General features: G+C 42.1%; 2 pseudogenes; one reads left to right on the top strand and one right to left on the bottom strand.

Moving 5' to 3' along the window:
- Nucleotides 1–720: 720 nt before the first annotated feature.
- LOC133902477 (small polypeptide ROTUNDIFOLIA LIKE 1-like) lies at nt 721–7,984 on the bottom strand (annotated as a pseudogene).
- Nucleotides 6,558–10,976, top strand: LOC133901489 (uncharacterized; annotated as a pseudogene).
- The last annotated feature ends 6,768 nt before the right edge of the window (nt 10,977–17,744 follow it).

Here is a 17,744-nt window from a genome sequence, read left to right as displayed (position 1 = left end):
AATGAAATGGCAAAGTAGTGGCTTCCTATGGGCTGTTGACCTTGCTAGTTTCCAAGTAGCCAAGGAATCCGCATATTTCCAGCAAAGACCCGTCTGAAATATTGAAAATGAAAGAGAAAATTGCACCCTAGCCCTTAACATGAACTTGTACGGTTGTCTCGCCAAACCCCAGAACAAACACTAATGTTTTTCCCTTGATACCCAACCATTAATCTAAATACTCTTAAACTTTGTAAAACATAGCAATATTATGATATTACCTTTCCAAATGCTCATATCATTTTGACATATTCAATATAAATATTTAAAAAATATCGATGGACACAATTCAAATATTTTAACTGCAGAAATACCAAAAGAACATTTTTTTTCATTAATCCGAAGATGTATATAATATTTATTCGTACTTGTACAGCCAGTAAACAATAGCCGCAACAGTGGTCCTTTGCAAGAGAAGCTCTGCAGCACTGTGTAACACTGTTATTGGCCCACCGACAGTATATAATATCCCAGTTAACCTTGGTTGTTACAAGCCGGCATTTAAGTTAATCTGAAGCAACCTTACATGCATGCACTCCTTTCAATAAACCAAGGGTTGCTTACCACACAAAAAGTAGCATACACAGGATGCACATAATATTTCCAAATGGACATAAAAACTCTGAAATATCATTTTCTCAGCTTAGGTATTCCAAAGTTTAAAAGGCCAGACAGATCAAATTTGAGAAGGGAAAAAACTGTTAGTCGGTATTAACATCTAGCACTCTCCATCTTTACAACAGCAAGTTACCCTTGCCTCTCCTCTCACAAGAGGCAAGAAAACGCAGAGCCTTCATAGGGAAAGATCACAGTGGTGACATGGCATGTCAAGCTGATCATGAGATCCCCTCACCAAAATGGCAAGGTGAAAAAAGATGAAAAAGAAAGGGAAAAAAAACACAACAGATTGTGCCTTCAGATCAGTCACTCCAGCAGAGGAGCATGACGACGCATCGCCGGATGATGTAGAGCCTGGCCTTCTGCTCCCTCAGCACCCTCTGAAGCTTCCCCATCTGCTGCTTCTTCCCCTGCTCCATGGCTCCCAACAAGCTGGGCCTGAGCAATGCAAAGGTTCAGTTGCTGAGTGCTGTGCGGTCCTCTCCTTCAGATAGCTTCAGATGAAGATGCTGATGATGGGGAGGAGATGCAGAGCAGTGATGGATGCATCCCTTGTTTATATAGAGAAGGCCAGGATCTCAAGACCACCTCACACACCCACCAGGCCACCACCCCACATGCAATCAACACTTTTGTGCCTTAGAGGGGACACTTCTGAGTCCAAATGCATGCTCCTCACTATTCTATTGCTTACTATAAGGGTTTAGGTGCAGAATGGCTACTTACTTAGCAATGTGCATAGATGGACCCTTGATGGGTGCTGAGGAGCAGTGCTCCATAATTGAGGACCATGCGCCGCGCCACGGACAGGATCAAGTGGCCATACATGCCTGCCTGCAAGCAAGAAAGGCAAGCATGGATTGATTCATTGATTGTTTAATGGAACCAAGAATGGCTGTTCATGGTCCTCAAGTAGTCAAGGTTACATGAAAAACTGCAATCTGGGGTTGCTCAGGGATGCAATTAGCTCCATCTAAAAAAAAGGGGATGCAATTAGCTCTTAACGCTGCTAAATGGGTACTGACAGGCTGTAGTAAGTTGGAAAATGTGAAAACAACCAGATAATGGACTGGATAAGGGATTTGTTTTTGCTCCTTACCTGCAGATATGTCATGTGCATTGTTCACACTGGCTACAACAACTCTAATCAGATCCATACTTGGAAGCACCTGATGAATACATTAGAATTTTCCCACACTAGGCAGAGATAGGGTGTGTGTGTGTGTTCTGAGTAGGAAAAAAAATACAGGTAGAGGAATGGTGAGGAGATAACAAATAGTTAAAAATTCAGATATGCACCATCCATATTAACACAAAAAATAAGGAATACTTGTGCATACATTTGTCGGTCAGGTACCATAAAATGCTAATTTTTTTCTCGAACATGCAAGAGAGCTACGTATCTTTGTATTAGATAAAGGAAAAAAACGGTCCCTTACAAGGATCCTCACACACAAACGGACACCTACACTCTAGTTATGCCAAAGCTCGGCTGAACCTTTGGCACCTGTAGCACACCAGAGTGGAATTTCTTCTTTAATTTCACAAATGACAACATCCAACCGAGGGGTTTTCCCATTGAAAACACAATCATTGCAGTGTTTCCACAGCCACCAAGCCCCAAGGATGACAAGAAAACCGAATCCTTTCCTACAGCCTTTCTCTACTTAACAATGTGTCTAACGCCACTATTCTGAGAAAATGGTATGCACACTGGATGGTGCAAGGTGCTGCAGGTTCACAAGGGAGAAAAGTTCAAACCAAACTTTCCTCGCTAGAACATAATCCGTCAAGATGTGCTGGGTTGTTTCACCTTCTTGATCACAAAGGGGACACCGGTCTGGATGAGATAACCCTCAACGTGCCAATCGATCTTATGTCCAACAACGATTGCGAATAGCCAGTCGTAGAACAAATTTTCACTGTAATGGTGCTCACGAACGTCACAGCCGCTTCCAAGGTTCGAAAGATACGGCACCAGTAAAGTAAACCCTATATGCCAGTCTAGAAGAAAATTGACCAGATGAGGTGTGCTTCCAGAAGTGGACATCTTCCGTATTGGGGTTCAGCACCACCTCCTCCAATATATCCCAAAGATGCAAATAATCCATTCTGACTTCTACCAAAAGTGCACCATGAATATCCCTGATCCAAGTGTGGTCAAGCATGGCCTATGCCACAGTTCGCCGGTCCAAAACTCTTTTAGGAACAGCTACAACCAATGCAAGAGCAAGCTCAAGTAAAGACTGGCCATGGATCCACTGGTTAGTCCAGAATAAAGTTTTTCACCATTTCCAATCTGAGTTGTTATCGAAATGGGGAACATGGCTAGCGTGTTAGCATGGAAAGAAAGTTGCAGGCCATGCCAAGGATGATCCGGATCCGTCCTTTGAAACCACAACCACCTCATGCGTAGAGCCCAACCAAGGATCTCAAATATTCTACACTTGAAATGGCAAATATGGATATGCCATATTCTACACTTGAAATTTTCCCTTATAAGATCTCTTCAATTCTTGCCATTGAATATTCCTCCTATTACATGATAAACAACCAACATTGGGTTGTCACTGTTGTAAAATTAACAGGGCATAAGATTAATTTGATTCCTAAAGTACGAAAATATATAATAATAGATCTACTAGCAACACAAACAAATGTTAGATAGATAGACAAACCACATAATATAGGTATCATCATTGCACATGAATTAACTTACAGCAGATCCCGTTAGGTGGAAGACGAATGAACGACGAAGTCGATGTAGATGTTGCAGAGGTAGTCGTAAGAGCAGTCGTGCATGTGCACTTTCTAGAAACCTGATCTCCAGTCCCTCATGCAGGCCTTGGATCATCGGTGTCAGCTCAGAGACATAGCTCACCCTCGATCTGTTGCACGATAGAGAGAGGGTGGCAAAATTCGGAATCGGCGAGCGCAGTGGAAACCGGAGAATGTGGTTCTGGTGTTGTTGATCTACCGTAGTTCACAATGTCTCCTGTTGTATAGAACCGACGGAGATATTCCCCACGATTTTGAACCACCAGATATCCAGGAAGCGCCCCTGGTAGCTCTCAAACATGGAACCGACAGGCTCATCGCACGCGAAAGTGCTCATCCCACGTGGGAGCCTAGGTGTTGATGATGTGGTGTTCTCGCACGCGTGGCAAAAAAGGAGCCGCCGAGCTGGACACACAACTCATCACAATGCGATCGCGCAACGTCGCAAGTTAATCACATGAAAAAACGTGAAACACACGGGTGCATGTGTACCATAGCTATAAGCCTCCTCTCCCTCTCCACACATGTGCCTCAACTACAAGCCTCACAAGGGACTTCTATTTAAGTTGGACTACCTCACCATAGCTAGGCAATATGGGACTAAATCCCACATGCCTCTCTCACACCACCTTGACTTTTCCAAATGAATTTGGGCCACAACAAAGGCCCAATTGGGCTGAGCCTCAAATTCCAACAATCACTAAGCGACATTGAGGAAATGATCTAAGAGAAAGCTAAAGTAACTTCATCATCATGAAATAATCCCAATATGTAACCTTTCAACTCGTTGAAATAGCATAATCAAGGCTCCTAAACTAGGCTTACAACAACTTGAATGGGCCACTACAGACACAACAAGCTAATGAATTGATCAAGCAACGCTTAATCTAAGCACTAGGGCATGTGGTAGGATAGGGTAGATCGTGCTCTAATCCCGAGCTTCTCCCGTAGACTCGAAGCTCTGATTAATGCCAAAGGCAGATCGCTCTCTAATCGTTGGGCTTCTCCTGCGCGAGAAGAGGCTTTGAATGGGCCACTACAGACACAACAAGCTAATGAATCGATCGAGCAACGCTTAATCTAAGCACTAGGGCACGTGGTAGGGTAGGGCAAATTGCGCTCTAATCCCGAGCTTCTACCGTAGACTCGAGGCTCTGATTAATGCCAAAGGCAGATCGCTCTTTAATCGTCGGGCTTCTCCCGCGTGAGAAGAGGCTTTGATCTAACCATCTGAGCAAAAGATCTTTTCGGAATTCTTTTGGCTTAATTACAATAGATGATGCACCTCCTTTATATAGGAGCTGACCCTAATAATTTAAACTAACAAATCTTATCTCTAAGACTAACTAATCTAATCAGATGTCTGATCTTATATCTCTAACCCGGAGCTATATTAGCGTGTGCTGCAGTACCCATCAGTGAGCAGTAATTTCAGCGCATATCTCCTAATCAAATCCAACTTATCTTATGCCCATAACAACTAGATAACTTGACTCTTTCCAGAACACCGTGGTCCAGGACACCATTTGCATATCTTTAATAGTCGAACGCAATGCTTCACTATAAACCAACATGGATATAACATAATGGAAGAATTAATTATTACATGTGTTTAACTGCTACAGGTAAATCAAGGAGTAACACTATTGCGCATACCTAGAAGTACAGGTAATAAGAATCACAGGAGTACAGGTGATATGCTCTTTTTTTTCCTTTTGCATATTATCCCATCAAGAAACATGCAAGCTTACTCACCATGTGTTGATTTGTACTATTATCTTAATCTAAATACCAAATGATGGAAAAAGGAACAAGGAAAGCAACTAAAGATGCTCATGAGATTCAGATTCAACTCATTGACCATGACCTGAATGCTGGTTAACACGAGACAGTGCTTGTATGCTACATGACCAGCACTGAGACATGATATGTCACATGCTTGACTAGCATTCATACAGAAGATTCAACACAAGGCCAACCAATGTTGCATGTGCCCATTATTTACCAAACATAATCCATAGAATCAAGGTCAGCACTAAACCTAATCAACTTTAATACAAACATATGGTAGAGAAAAAACTCTTAATAGATGCTGCAGAAAATATTCTCATGATAAGAAATTAACTAGGTGGCTCACAAAATCAACACATGGAGAACTCTTCAAGTGGCAAGCAGCAGACAAGCTGTATATAACAAAGTACGCTGTGTTCTTGACTGGGAATCAGGCACTAGACATGAAAATGAGATTATGTAAACAGCATCAAAAGGCTACAATGTCCAGTTGTCCACAACTCCACAAGACAAGCACCCCCAATCCAAGACACACAGAAGACTATTTCTTAATTAATCATACGAAATGAAGGACACTCGAAAGTACTTTTCGGTCAAAAGATATGCCGGCGGCACGGGTGATCCGGGCACTCATTCCATCTTTCATAGCAGCTTCCGAACGGATCGAGACGACATGAGGAAATCTCTAAGATACTCAAATATTAGATCTCTAAGAACGTTTTCCAAGTCCTAACTGGCACAATCTACCGAAAAGAGGATAAAGCAAAGTACTATACATTGCTAATGCTATCGATTCCAAGAAGATCTGGGAAATGCAAGAAGATCACAACTTTTCTTACAAGGAGATCAAGCAGACAATTTACAGTGGTGTGAGCTATCCAAGTGTTACATGGAGAAGCAAAGCAAGACAAGAAGGAGATAAATTAAGATACCAGCCGCAAGAAGCACTTGCCAGATGCCAAGAACTTGTATTGCAACCATGCTGAACCGCTGAATCTGCAAATTTGTACACGCGGGTAGCAGCAGCACGATGAGCTGTTCGTTATCTGAAACGATCGTATCTGTCAATAAGATCAAGCTTTTTGTCTCCGACAAGAACAATAATCTACATTCAGGTTCAGAGATTTGTCCGCTGGGATTAGATAAAGGGAAAAATAAATATTAGCAGGGTTGCATGGGAGGAGGGGAGCTACAAGCTTGCCTCCTCTCTATAAAACCCCAGCCTCCCTCCAAGTTCTGCACCACAGCAGCAAGCTCCAGCCATAATCATCAGAGATCGAAGTGTCCTACTCTGATCACGGTTCACCAGTTCATCAAGTTAACTTGTTGCCATGAGGACTGTGAGCCAGAGCAAGCAGAAGGGGAAGGTGGGCAGAGCCCTGAAAGAGCATAGGGCCAGGCTCTACATCATCCGCCGGTGCATCGTCATGCTCCTCTGCTGGCATGACTGAACTACAGCCGACGTTTTCCTCCACTGATTTCCTCAAGGATCCATGGAGAGGTTACACTTAGCTAGGAAACTAGGAGGCACTCTCATGGCCATGCCAGGTTGAACCTAGGCAAGCTTGGCAGGCTGAGACATTCTATCATTTGTTTCAAAATTAGTCATTTTTTTCTCTGTTATCTACCCTTTTTCCCTCCTGCTATCCAGCAGTGGGATATGGTAGCTTTACCATTTTTGTGCATATTATGTATTCTAAGCTAGTGATCTACTTAGAATGGTTCAGTGAAATGAATCATAGTTGATTCAAATTCTTCTTGAGTGAACTGGAATATTCTACAGGTACATATTTTCTTTGTGGCTATGATAATTACATAATTTTCAGTAGTGGTCATAACAACTGCAGTCACGTAGAACAGTTAGTCCGGATAAAAGGTCATCAGTAGCTCTTTCTTTATGCTGGTAATGCCACTATTTTCCTACAAACAACTATGGGTATAAACATTACCCCAAGAGATAAAAGCCACATAAGTTTTGTACAGCCAACATAAAGCAGTAGGCTGCATAGTGTCAAAGAATGAACAGGAAGTCCAGAAAGAAACTGTTAACTACTTGGCTGTCAGGAAAACTTCCCCAAAGCAATTATTAGTCAAGTGCCTACGCATATTACTAGAACTTGCTTAGTGGAATATGTAGTTTCTTGAGCAGAAAAGATGGAGCCTACCAAAGCCTATTAGCAGTCCTTAATTGTCCTTTATGTACCACTGCATGTATTCATCACAGCTCTAACCAAGACCTAAGCAGCTACAAGACAATAATATATCACAGCCCCAGATAGGACATAGGACAAAGCTACTGATTAACTGGCTGCAATCTGAGATGGAGAGGAAAATATTACGCACCAGGATACAGGGGTCTTGTCTCCTGGGATGATCACTTGATCAGCACCACCTGCATTTCTTACAGCGTGTTTGGTTTGCGTCACCGGGCGAAGTGGTCCGTCCATCCGAATCGAACCGGCCGCAAGCGAATACTCGTGACCTGCTCGTTCCACTAGAATCGTCGGACGACGCTGTCCTCCCCAACTCAGAGCTGGCGGCGATGGCGGCTTGCCTCGACAGGCTGTGGCCGAGCTCTTGATGTGCGTGGCTGGGCCCTCGTAGAAGCTGGTCCGTCACCCCTCTCCCTGCCGCCCAGATTCATCTCCCAGCTGGTACACTCATTGCATGGTCAGCCATCACCTAACCGTTCTAAGGATAATATGAAATTCAAGATATGTAAAGAGATAATTAAAATCTCCCAAAAAACTGAGAAACTCTGAAGTGAAGGGATAGTTTTGATCTAGTTTGGCGCAGCTTTTAAGCAAACTTCTTCCATAAAAAAGTGCTTCTGATCCCAAACAGTCCGCTTCTTCACTGCTTCCATAGGCAGTGCTTCTCAAGAATGCACATCGTTCTCCAAATAAGCAGAAAGCGGCCTCCCACCAGATTCTCCCAAGCAGAGGAAAAAATTGAGAATACTCCTAGTTAGAGATTATTTACCCACAAATGCCAATGATATACCCTCCCTCGTGTCCTCCTTTCTCATCCGCTCAACCGACTCCCTCCTCCCTTGCGGGCGGCAGCAATTAGGGTTTTAGCACTTCCCTTGTGGGAATCATGTTGTCGCTGCCCTTCCTCCTCATCCGTCCCCCTGGCGTGCTTGCTCCCGCATCCAGCGTTACATCTCCACTGTCCCTCTACACTACGTCAAAAAAGCTCATTAATCATAGATGATAACCCTCATTAGTGACAGGTGTTACACCTGTCACTCAGAATACGTCACTAATATACATTTTAAAAAAATAAATAAAGAAATCCACTCGTCATCCAACTATTGCTCCAGGTTCTCAGTCAATGGGCACGCATCCTCAAAGAACAGCTCATTGCCATCCTTCTTTCTCCATCTACTCAACACACCTCTCTTCACATTACAACTCATCCCCAAGAACACAGCAACCACAAATGTATGAACATAACAGAGGAGAAGAACATTCATACACGCATACACAAATTCAACCTGTATAAATCGATCACACACGCATTTCACATATTCAACCAAAACTCAAAACTTCTTTGCCGCCATCATCGTCGTGTTGTTCTGTCACCCTGCCCTGTGCTGCCTCAGTTGCTCCTTTGCCCAGCCATCGCGTCACCTTGACCTATGCATCACGCCGCCTCTGGCGTCCCTCCACCATCGGTCGAAGCACCGCACCGACCCACGACCCTTGGCCGCCGATCCACACCGGTCTAGAACGGATCTAAACTATGGTCGCCGGATCCGATCGGCACCACCGCCGTGAGAGCTCGCACCGCCCCCTCATCGAGAGCCTGACACTGCCGCACTTCCCCTTAACACCGCGCGAGTCCCGACCTCCCTATCAACCTCAGTTGGGCTGAATTGGCTCGCCGTCAGCGCCGTTGAACTGTGTCACCGCTGTCGCTCTCACCCGTGCATGCTTGGCCACCGTCGTCACGCATGCATGGTCATTGCCGCCATGCCCGCTTGTCCACTACCTCCGTGGATGCCTGGCCACCACCACTACGCATGCCTGGCCACCGCTACCTCGCACGCTTGGCCATGGCCTCCATGGACCAATGAGTGAGGAGATCAAGATAGAGAGAGAGAGAGAGAGGAGGAGGAGATAAGGTGGGTGGGGGATACAAGATTGAACCGCACAAGAGATAAGGCTGGCGCGGACGTGAGCTAGCTCTTTGTCCAATTGGATAGAAAGTTCGGGTTCGTAGCACCCACCTCTTTCCATATTCACATTAGTGATGGGTGGATTGATGGCCCATCACTAATGATTTTGATATTAGTGGGGGTGTTATTATCACCTGTCACTAATGAATAGTCTCTCTATAACCTGTCACTGCTATCATTAGTAACGTATTATTTCCTCACCCATCACTAATGATCTATTATTAGTGACAGTTATAAGTCCGGTCTTAACTTGCTGTCACAGTAGTGATGGGTTCTCATAAGACCCGTTACTAATAGAATATTAATAATATATTATCACTAATGTAATGGTCATGTTTGGCACAGCTGAAATTTATGAGTTTTTTCTAAAAAGTTGCATATGGCTTTTGAGAAAAGCAGTTAGTTTATGGACTTAATTTTTAGGCTCTTAGCATACTTGTTTTTCAAAAAAGCTTATCTCAGTCAGCTTATCAAATTTTAATTTATTTCACCAGATACTAACTTATAAAAAAATCATAAGCCAACAACAAGTTTGAAATTTGTTTCAGCTTATCAGCTTATAATTTCCGCTGATAAGCGGAAAAAGCAGGGCCAATATCTCCTTTGTTGTTGGCTTGTTACGCAGTAACCCGCGTCGTCCCACGCCCTCCTGCGCTCCACCTCCGCTAAAAAATCATTGTAGATCCGCCGCCCGTGCTCCACCGCCACTGCTGCCGCAAGTATCTGTTTTCTCCCTTTTGATTTGGCTCCAGTTCCAGGTGGTCCGTTGCTAGCTCCGGCCACCGCCGCCGCAGAGGAGCTTCCCGTACACGGTGAAACAGCAGTGCTGGGAGAAGACGGAGCGGGTGCCCGGGCGCGACCCAGAGAGGTGGCGCCGTGACACGCTTGGCAATGTCGTGTTCCGCAAGGTCGTCGGATGCCCCGGCTGCCTTGCCACGATTACGACCACATAGTCCCCTACTCGACTATTCGAACAGCCTTCTGTTAATCCAAAAATGTGCAAATTTACAGCAAGATAGCAAGATAACGAGAACGTAACTTCCCTTACTATGTCCACTCGTTTGCATGTGATTCGTGTAAGCGTGCTTCTTTATTCAGGTGTGGACCAATCAGAGTAGGAGCATGCTTACGATTTGCACTTACTATTGACATATTAAATTAAATTGTGCGTGAATGAAACACTTGGCCAGTGTGATCTTGCTGGAAAAACAATATGACAAGTAGTATGATTAGTGTGATGAACGTTTTTACAAGTCACGACACGCATCTGATGACTGATGTAGAGATTCCTGCTTGCATGCTACAGTGAATCGATCTAAAGGGAACAAGACTGACGTATCCAAGTCCGAGCTCATACAGAGAAGTCCATATTGTAGGGTTTTTGGTAAGCAATATCTATCTTAAACGGGCTTTGTTTTAGTGAGGTATTTAGTTATTAGGGTACTCAGCTTACTAAGTAACTTTTTGTTGTATCTGAAGGACGCGACGGGATATGGATCTTGTTGAACTATCTGCCTATGGGAATGTCCGGTGAGGGCCAGATTCAGGGGGCTGCAAAATCCAATGAAGGATATATATCTGAAGAGCGATGTTAATCAGTTTCAAGTAGTTGCCTGAAATGTGAGCAGGGCAGCTTGGTTAATTGTTGTCAAATATGTTCAATTATGTCTGTATTGTGTATGTAGCTTGATACTTTGAGCTAATAGGCTGATTCAAGAAACTTTTGCAATTCGCCATCCACTTTCCGAGGATGGACTATCAGGCAGGCGACCGCCCTGGCCCCCCAAAAGTCAGGGCACTATCCAATGTGAATATTTGTATGGCTGTTTACAGGGCAGCAGTCAGCCTGTTAGCTCAACTGCAGATCACGCGAAGCCCAAGAACAAGCACAAAACAGTAACTAGCCAGGCAATTAGTAAAATAAGGGAAGATCCAAAGCAACTCTATCTCTGTCCGTTCCTTCCTTGACATTTGTCCATTTCTTCTTAAAGCATTCATCCATAGTCATGGTAATTAGCCAAAGGCTACAAGCCAAATCATGATAATCACACATTCATTTGTTCCTCCATCTCGTGCCTCTCAACCGCTCCTCTCTTCCCAAAAAAGAATCCCATCGACCGCCACATGCTGGTGATCACCCCTTACACTATTAACGGAGGAGGTGAGTTTAGTTAGATCCAAACCTTATAACTTTGATTTCTTTTCGTTCTAATGTTTAAATATTTCAATTAGAATTGACTGGTTGAGAGAGGTTTAAAAGTATGGGTTGCAATTTCAATGTCTACGAACACAGATGATTTTGTTTTTTTAGTGGTACCAACTCTTTTACTATAGTGTGGTAACATGTGATAAAAAAGTATTTATCTGGAAAAGTAGAAAAGAAAAAATGAATCGGTTAGATAGATGGTAGAATCATAAAAAGGTGACATGTTGACCAAGTGATTTTCTTTTTTCATAAACTTTTTAGATCTAGTGACGATAATAGTTCTTTTGGCAATTATGGACGGAGAGAATAAGAATCATCTTAGTGAGAATTCTGCTCTACTTCTCTTGAAGTGTTTTTATCCTAGTAGCATTTTATAGTTTCCTCCTCGTACGTACTACTATTGTTTTGAGCAGCTGAACTAACAGTGAATACTAGTTCGTGTTCTTGACTTGCTAAAGATTAGCTTTACAATTGCAGTAAAAGTATTGTTATAGTTACCTAAGGCCTCCACTTTTGCCTTGCCTTAGGCCACCATAAGGTCAGGATTGGCCTTGCTATCAGAAATGTTATATGAGTTGTTTCAACTTAGTTGTGCTTGATAGGAAGATGCCCAAAGATTCCAACTCCTGATTTAACACATCATTCTTTTAGCATTCCATACCCAATTCGAAAGTGTGGTCAGCTCAAACATGTAGCAATGCATTTGCTTTAATTGTGACATCACAATTGTGCCCATTTCTTTCACTTCTCTACATATTTTTGTTTGTAGGAGTGTGTAGCCAGAATTGCAATCTTTCCACATTAATTGATTGGTCTAACATTTGTATCCACAGACGTATGAGTGGATGAGGATACATGGGATCATATGATCTTAAGTGGCTACACATGGAGAAGCAATATCAAGCAACAAATAAGTCATCATAGTTCACAGTGGCATTCTAGTCTTTTCACACTCAAAACAATCAACCATATAAAAAGCAAGATTGCCAAACGGCCTACTTCTTCCGCTAGCATATTCTCAGGATAGCTAGCTTCTTAGGGAAGTCAGCTTCTCAGAAAAGCTCCTAAGAAAAAAGAAAGTGTCAAATAGAGCCTAATAATCTAGCAAATCAATTTGCAAAGGAACTATCACGGAATGTGATAAATAATACATCGAAGGAGATGGTACGAGACCCATGTGGGTTACACCATAGTGGTAACCCAACCTATATGATCGAAATCTCGTGAATTAGGACCTAGGAAGAATAAGCTATTGGTTAACTGAAGGAGAGTACTGCACAACTCACTCGAGTAAAGAAGATGCAATTCTCTCAAAATCTATTAAGGTAGATTGATTATTGCCTTAATGTGTTCTGTTAGCTTTAATTAGCGAAGATGTTATTCTATAGGGCTTTAATTAGCGAAGATGTTGTCCTAATTGTTGGTCATAGTCTGTGAGACTTGGGTAATCTCTAATAAGCTCATGAAAAGACTAAGGAGTATGACTTATATGCTCCGCCCGAGGGGTAGTCTATTGGCAGCCAAATATTCATTATTACTTTAAGTGAAACTTATTTGCACAAAACTTGCAATTCAATGCATAATCAATTATCCAAGTTGTGAATGAGTGTAGCTTAATACTCTAGGTGGATGTTTAACCCTAACTAGTCTACATCAAAATACTATTATAACAAATAGCATTGGGAATAGACAAATCATTGTTGGACTTTGAGATCTGGTGTGAGATTATTAGAATATATGAAGTTGGCCCATTATATTAGTGTAATTCCAAATAAATCTCAAATGCCTAACATGTGAAAAGAGGTTGTAGTTATTTAGTCTCAGCTTACTAGTGGAGACGGAGGGGAACTAACTTAAAAGGAGTTATCTCTTTCACACACTTAGCATGCGTTGATGAGAGGACTAGAAACATGCGCACGCTCGGTCATCGGGCCAGGTTGTGCTATGGCTGGGGCTAGGGCGAAGGGCGCATGATACCTGCGTGAATAGTCCGCTGAAATCGAGTCCAGTTGCTTGCACAGGTGTGGCCTTCATATATATATATATAATATATATATATATATATATATATATATATATATATATGAAGCATATTTGGTACTCTCGGGAGTACATACTCCCTACTATGATATACCACATAAATAAACTAGATATACTCCTTTATCACTATGAGTATACTTATACACTCATTCTAAGATATTCTAATGCGAATTACATGAAAAAATTGAAAAAAAGTCTATCAATTTTAATAGATTTTGATAATACCTCCATATTTGTACATACAATGTAATATACTCAAAAAAATATGTACAAACCACCTAAAAAAGTATACATACCACTTGGATGATCTTATATACTCACATGCTCGATGTACATACCAATCGTGGATCGTATGTGCGGATTGGTTCTCTCTCTCTATATATATTTGTCAGTCGTTGCCGCCGCCACCACAATAGAATACAACATGTTAGGGTTTTGCCTCTCTCTTTGCTGCACTGCCACAGGTAGACTATTCCGTCCCATTATGTCTATGTGCATGGATGATCGAGAGAACATGTCTCTGGAATATATCATCCTTGAGATCCTACACCAAGAGAGTGCAAATAAGGTTTTTGAGAAGTACTCTGTGCGACTGCTTGTGATCTGCTTCCTCGTTGCCATCAACTGTTCATGCGATTTGCTTCCTGTTCGGTGTCATCTTCTGCATCGTCATCACGGGAGCTTCAACATCTCTCACTACTAATAGATATGTTCATTATGATTACTCTCCTTTTAATCATGTTGATCAGTACTCTGTCGTTTCTGTTGTGGAGTATATTTGATATGTGTAGTCCTGTTATACGCATGTCTATGTTATACTATTGCTGCATAATAATAATGGCATATCAGTTGTTGTTCATGATTTATCTAGGAATTAAATTAAACCTAAAAGTGTGCATGTATCCAACATATTTGATTATTTATTCTTGAGAGCTCTCCACCTGGGCAATCGCAACAGGTGGCCAAGATATTTTGAGGGGAAATAGTAGGGAAAACCCCTATTATGGTAGATATATTAATAAGAAGCCGAAAGGCTAAAGACAACACAAAAACGGAAACCAAAAAAATAGGAAAAAGAGAGAGGGAGGGAGAACACTGAACAAAGGAGCAAGGGAAGGGGAAGGCTCTAAGAGAAATAAGAGAGCTAGGAGGAAACTAGCAGCCTAAGGTCTAAAGACATCTGGTTTGATTGCAAAAAAAAAATCTTGAACTAAGCTATCTTTCCAGCCATTGAAGGAAGGGGGACCTTCCTGAAGATTAACTCATTCCTTTGTTTCCAAATGTTCCAAGTCGCAATGATGAAAATTTCCATGAAGAAGGGATAACAGCAATCCTGTTTGGCCTTTTTCAGCATAAGAAAAAATTGGAGGTTGAGATTCCAGGTGATGTTGATAGCCCTCTAGCATATGGAAGCGAAGGAGCAGTCAAAGAACAAGTGGAAGGCAGTTTCTTCAGTCCCATTGTTGCAAAGCACACAACTGTAGTCATCTCCCTCAACCTTAAATCTTTTTCTTTTTAAAAGGTTTCTAGTGTTGAGTGTCCATCAGCAGGGGCCAGCAAAACACTCTCAACTTGTTGCTACATTTAGACTTCAAGATCTAAAGGAAAGGAGCCGGTGGCTGAATCTCCTTGAAAGTAGGATTGTAAATAAATTTTGCTTTGTAGAGATTTGAACCCCATATGTAACGCCACTCATCAGCTTGGTGCTGTTCGTTCTGAATATGGATCATTTTGTCAGTCAAAACTGCAAACTCTTGTAATGCTTGCTCTGATAGAGGTGTATGAAAGTGGTTGTGAATGGACATGTCTTGCTTGAAGGAAATAATCGAGATGTTCTCATTCCTAGCATAGGAAAAAAGGCATGGGAGTTGTTCTCTGATGAAGGAAGAGTTCCAAACGTCATTTCAGAGTAAGACTGAGTCTCCCATGCCCACCTTACAAGAAGCAATACCCCTGAAAGGGTCTACCGATTTGAGGATATCCTTCCACCAGAAGGATCCTTTATTAAGCTTCAAGTGGGGGACCTCACCTCGCTGATAATAAGCCTCCCAAATCAAGTGCACTCAGGGAACATTATTTTTATTATAGAACTTGTGAAGATTTTTTATCAGAAGACCTCATTCTGAATTTTAAGGTTCACAACCCCTAGGCCTCCTTTTGCTTTCGGTCTACAAACTTTATCCCAGGCAACCAGTGCTTTCTTTGAAGAGTTAAAATCAGAACCTCTCCAAAAACAGTTCTTTCTAGCTCTATCAATAATATGAATAACTGTAGCAGGCAGATGAAGGGTACACATATAGTAAGTAGGGAGGGCAGAAAGAACATAGTTGACCATTTCTAGTCGTCCAACCATGGTGAGGAAATTAAAGATAGGCGAAAGTCTTCTTTCAAGTTTGTTCATTATAGGTGCATGATCCTCCACTCTTGGCCTGGTAGTACCCAAAGGAAGACCAAGGCAGGTGAAAGGGAAAGAGCCCAAAGAGCAACCAAAGACACCAGCCAAGAGGGAAGCCTTTTCTTGTGTAATGTTATGGGGACTAGGCAGGATTTGTTGTAGTTTACTTTGAGACTTGTTGAATCCGAGAAGGTTTGTAGAATGCCTTTTAGGCAAAAAAAAACTGCATTTGGGATGCTTCCATAAACAGAAGAGTATCATCAGCATATTGGAAAATGGGGAACTCCTGGTCCTTTTAGCTTTGAATAGGCTTCGAGAAGACCCTTGATCTAAAGGCTGCATTGATAATGTATTGAAGTAGGTCAGCAGCCAAGACAAACAAAAGAGGAGAGAGGGGATCTCCTTGTTTGACCCCTCTTCTGCAATTGAAAATTTTTCTGGGAACTCCATTAAGCAGGACTACAGAGGCACCAGAGTTCAAAATACAGTTCATCCATGTGATCCATTTTGCAAAGAAACCCAAAGACTAAAGTGTCAAAATAATGGTGCGGTGGTCAACCATATCAAAGGAATTTTCAAAGTCCAACTTCAAAATGATCATTTCCCTTTTAGACTGACAGCATTGGTGAAGATAATCATACGCCCAAGCAAGACAATCTTGAATTGTTATGCTTTTGATGAAACCATATTTGTTTTTGTGAATTATAGAGATAATCATCTTCTACAGTCTATTCGCAAGGAGCTTAGTGATAAGCTTGAGGCTAGTATTGAGGAGAGAGATGGGCTTGAAGTCCATGGGAGAAGTGGGGTTGTTATTCTTTGGGATCAAGGTGATGAAAGATCTGTTGATAGCCTGAAGATTGATGGTACCATTATAGAAATCATAATAGAGTGAGTAGAAGTCATTCTTAATTATCATCCAATATTTCTTGAAGAAGAAACCATTAAAACCATCTGGACCCGGTGACTTATCCAGGCATATCAAGAATCACTCTGTCGATTTTCTGCCTAGAGAAAGGAATCACCAAATTATCAAGGGAGTTGGCTCTGCGGACCAAACTATCTAGATCAAACTGCATACTCAAATTATCCATGGAATCTATTCTACCCTTGAAGGCGTTTAGAAGAATTGCGGCATTTTCATCATGGTCACTAAAAAGGCTACCATCCTGATCTTCAAGAAAGGTAATAGTGTTCTTTCTGAACCTCTCTGTAGCAGCAACATGGAAGAACTTCGTGCTTTCATCCCCAAAAGTGACCAATCTAATGGTACATCTCTTTCTCCAATATTCCTTTTTGGATTGCAAAAGCCTGAGAATGTGCTTTTTGAGGATTCTTTTGAAGTTGGATTCTTGGATGAAGAGGTGTCTTCTTTCCTCAAGTTTCTCCAAGATCAGAAGCACATGATTAGAATCCTTGATGAAATTGTTTAGGTTGGAGAGACCATGACACCATCTCTTCAGGACCCTTCTAAGAAGCTTCATTTTGGCCGAGATAATTTTTGGGCTGGAATTTTCTCTGAAGTCAGGATTCCAAGCCGCCTGTACAAGCTCCATGAACCCCGGCTGGTTCACCCAAAAGTTTTCAAATCGAAAGATTTGAGCTTTGGGAATATTGGATCCAATTTGAACATAACAGGGAGAGTAATCAGAAGTTGGCTTAGAAAGGGGCAGTAAAAGGATGTTTGGGAAGTC

This window comes from Phragmites australis, chromosome 20 (genome assembly GCF_958298935.1).
Source record: "Phragmites australis chromosome 20, lpPhrAust1.1, whole genome shotgun sequence".
In the NCBI taxonomy this organism is placed as follows: domain Eukaryota; kingdom Viridiplantae; phylum Streptophyta; class Magnoliopsida; order Poales; family Poaceae; genus Phragmites; species Phragmites australis.
The sequence above is the reverse complement of the archived record's forward strand: the minus strand, read 5'-3'. Positions and strand labels throughout refer to the sequence as shown.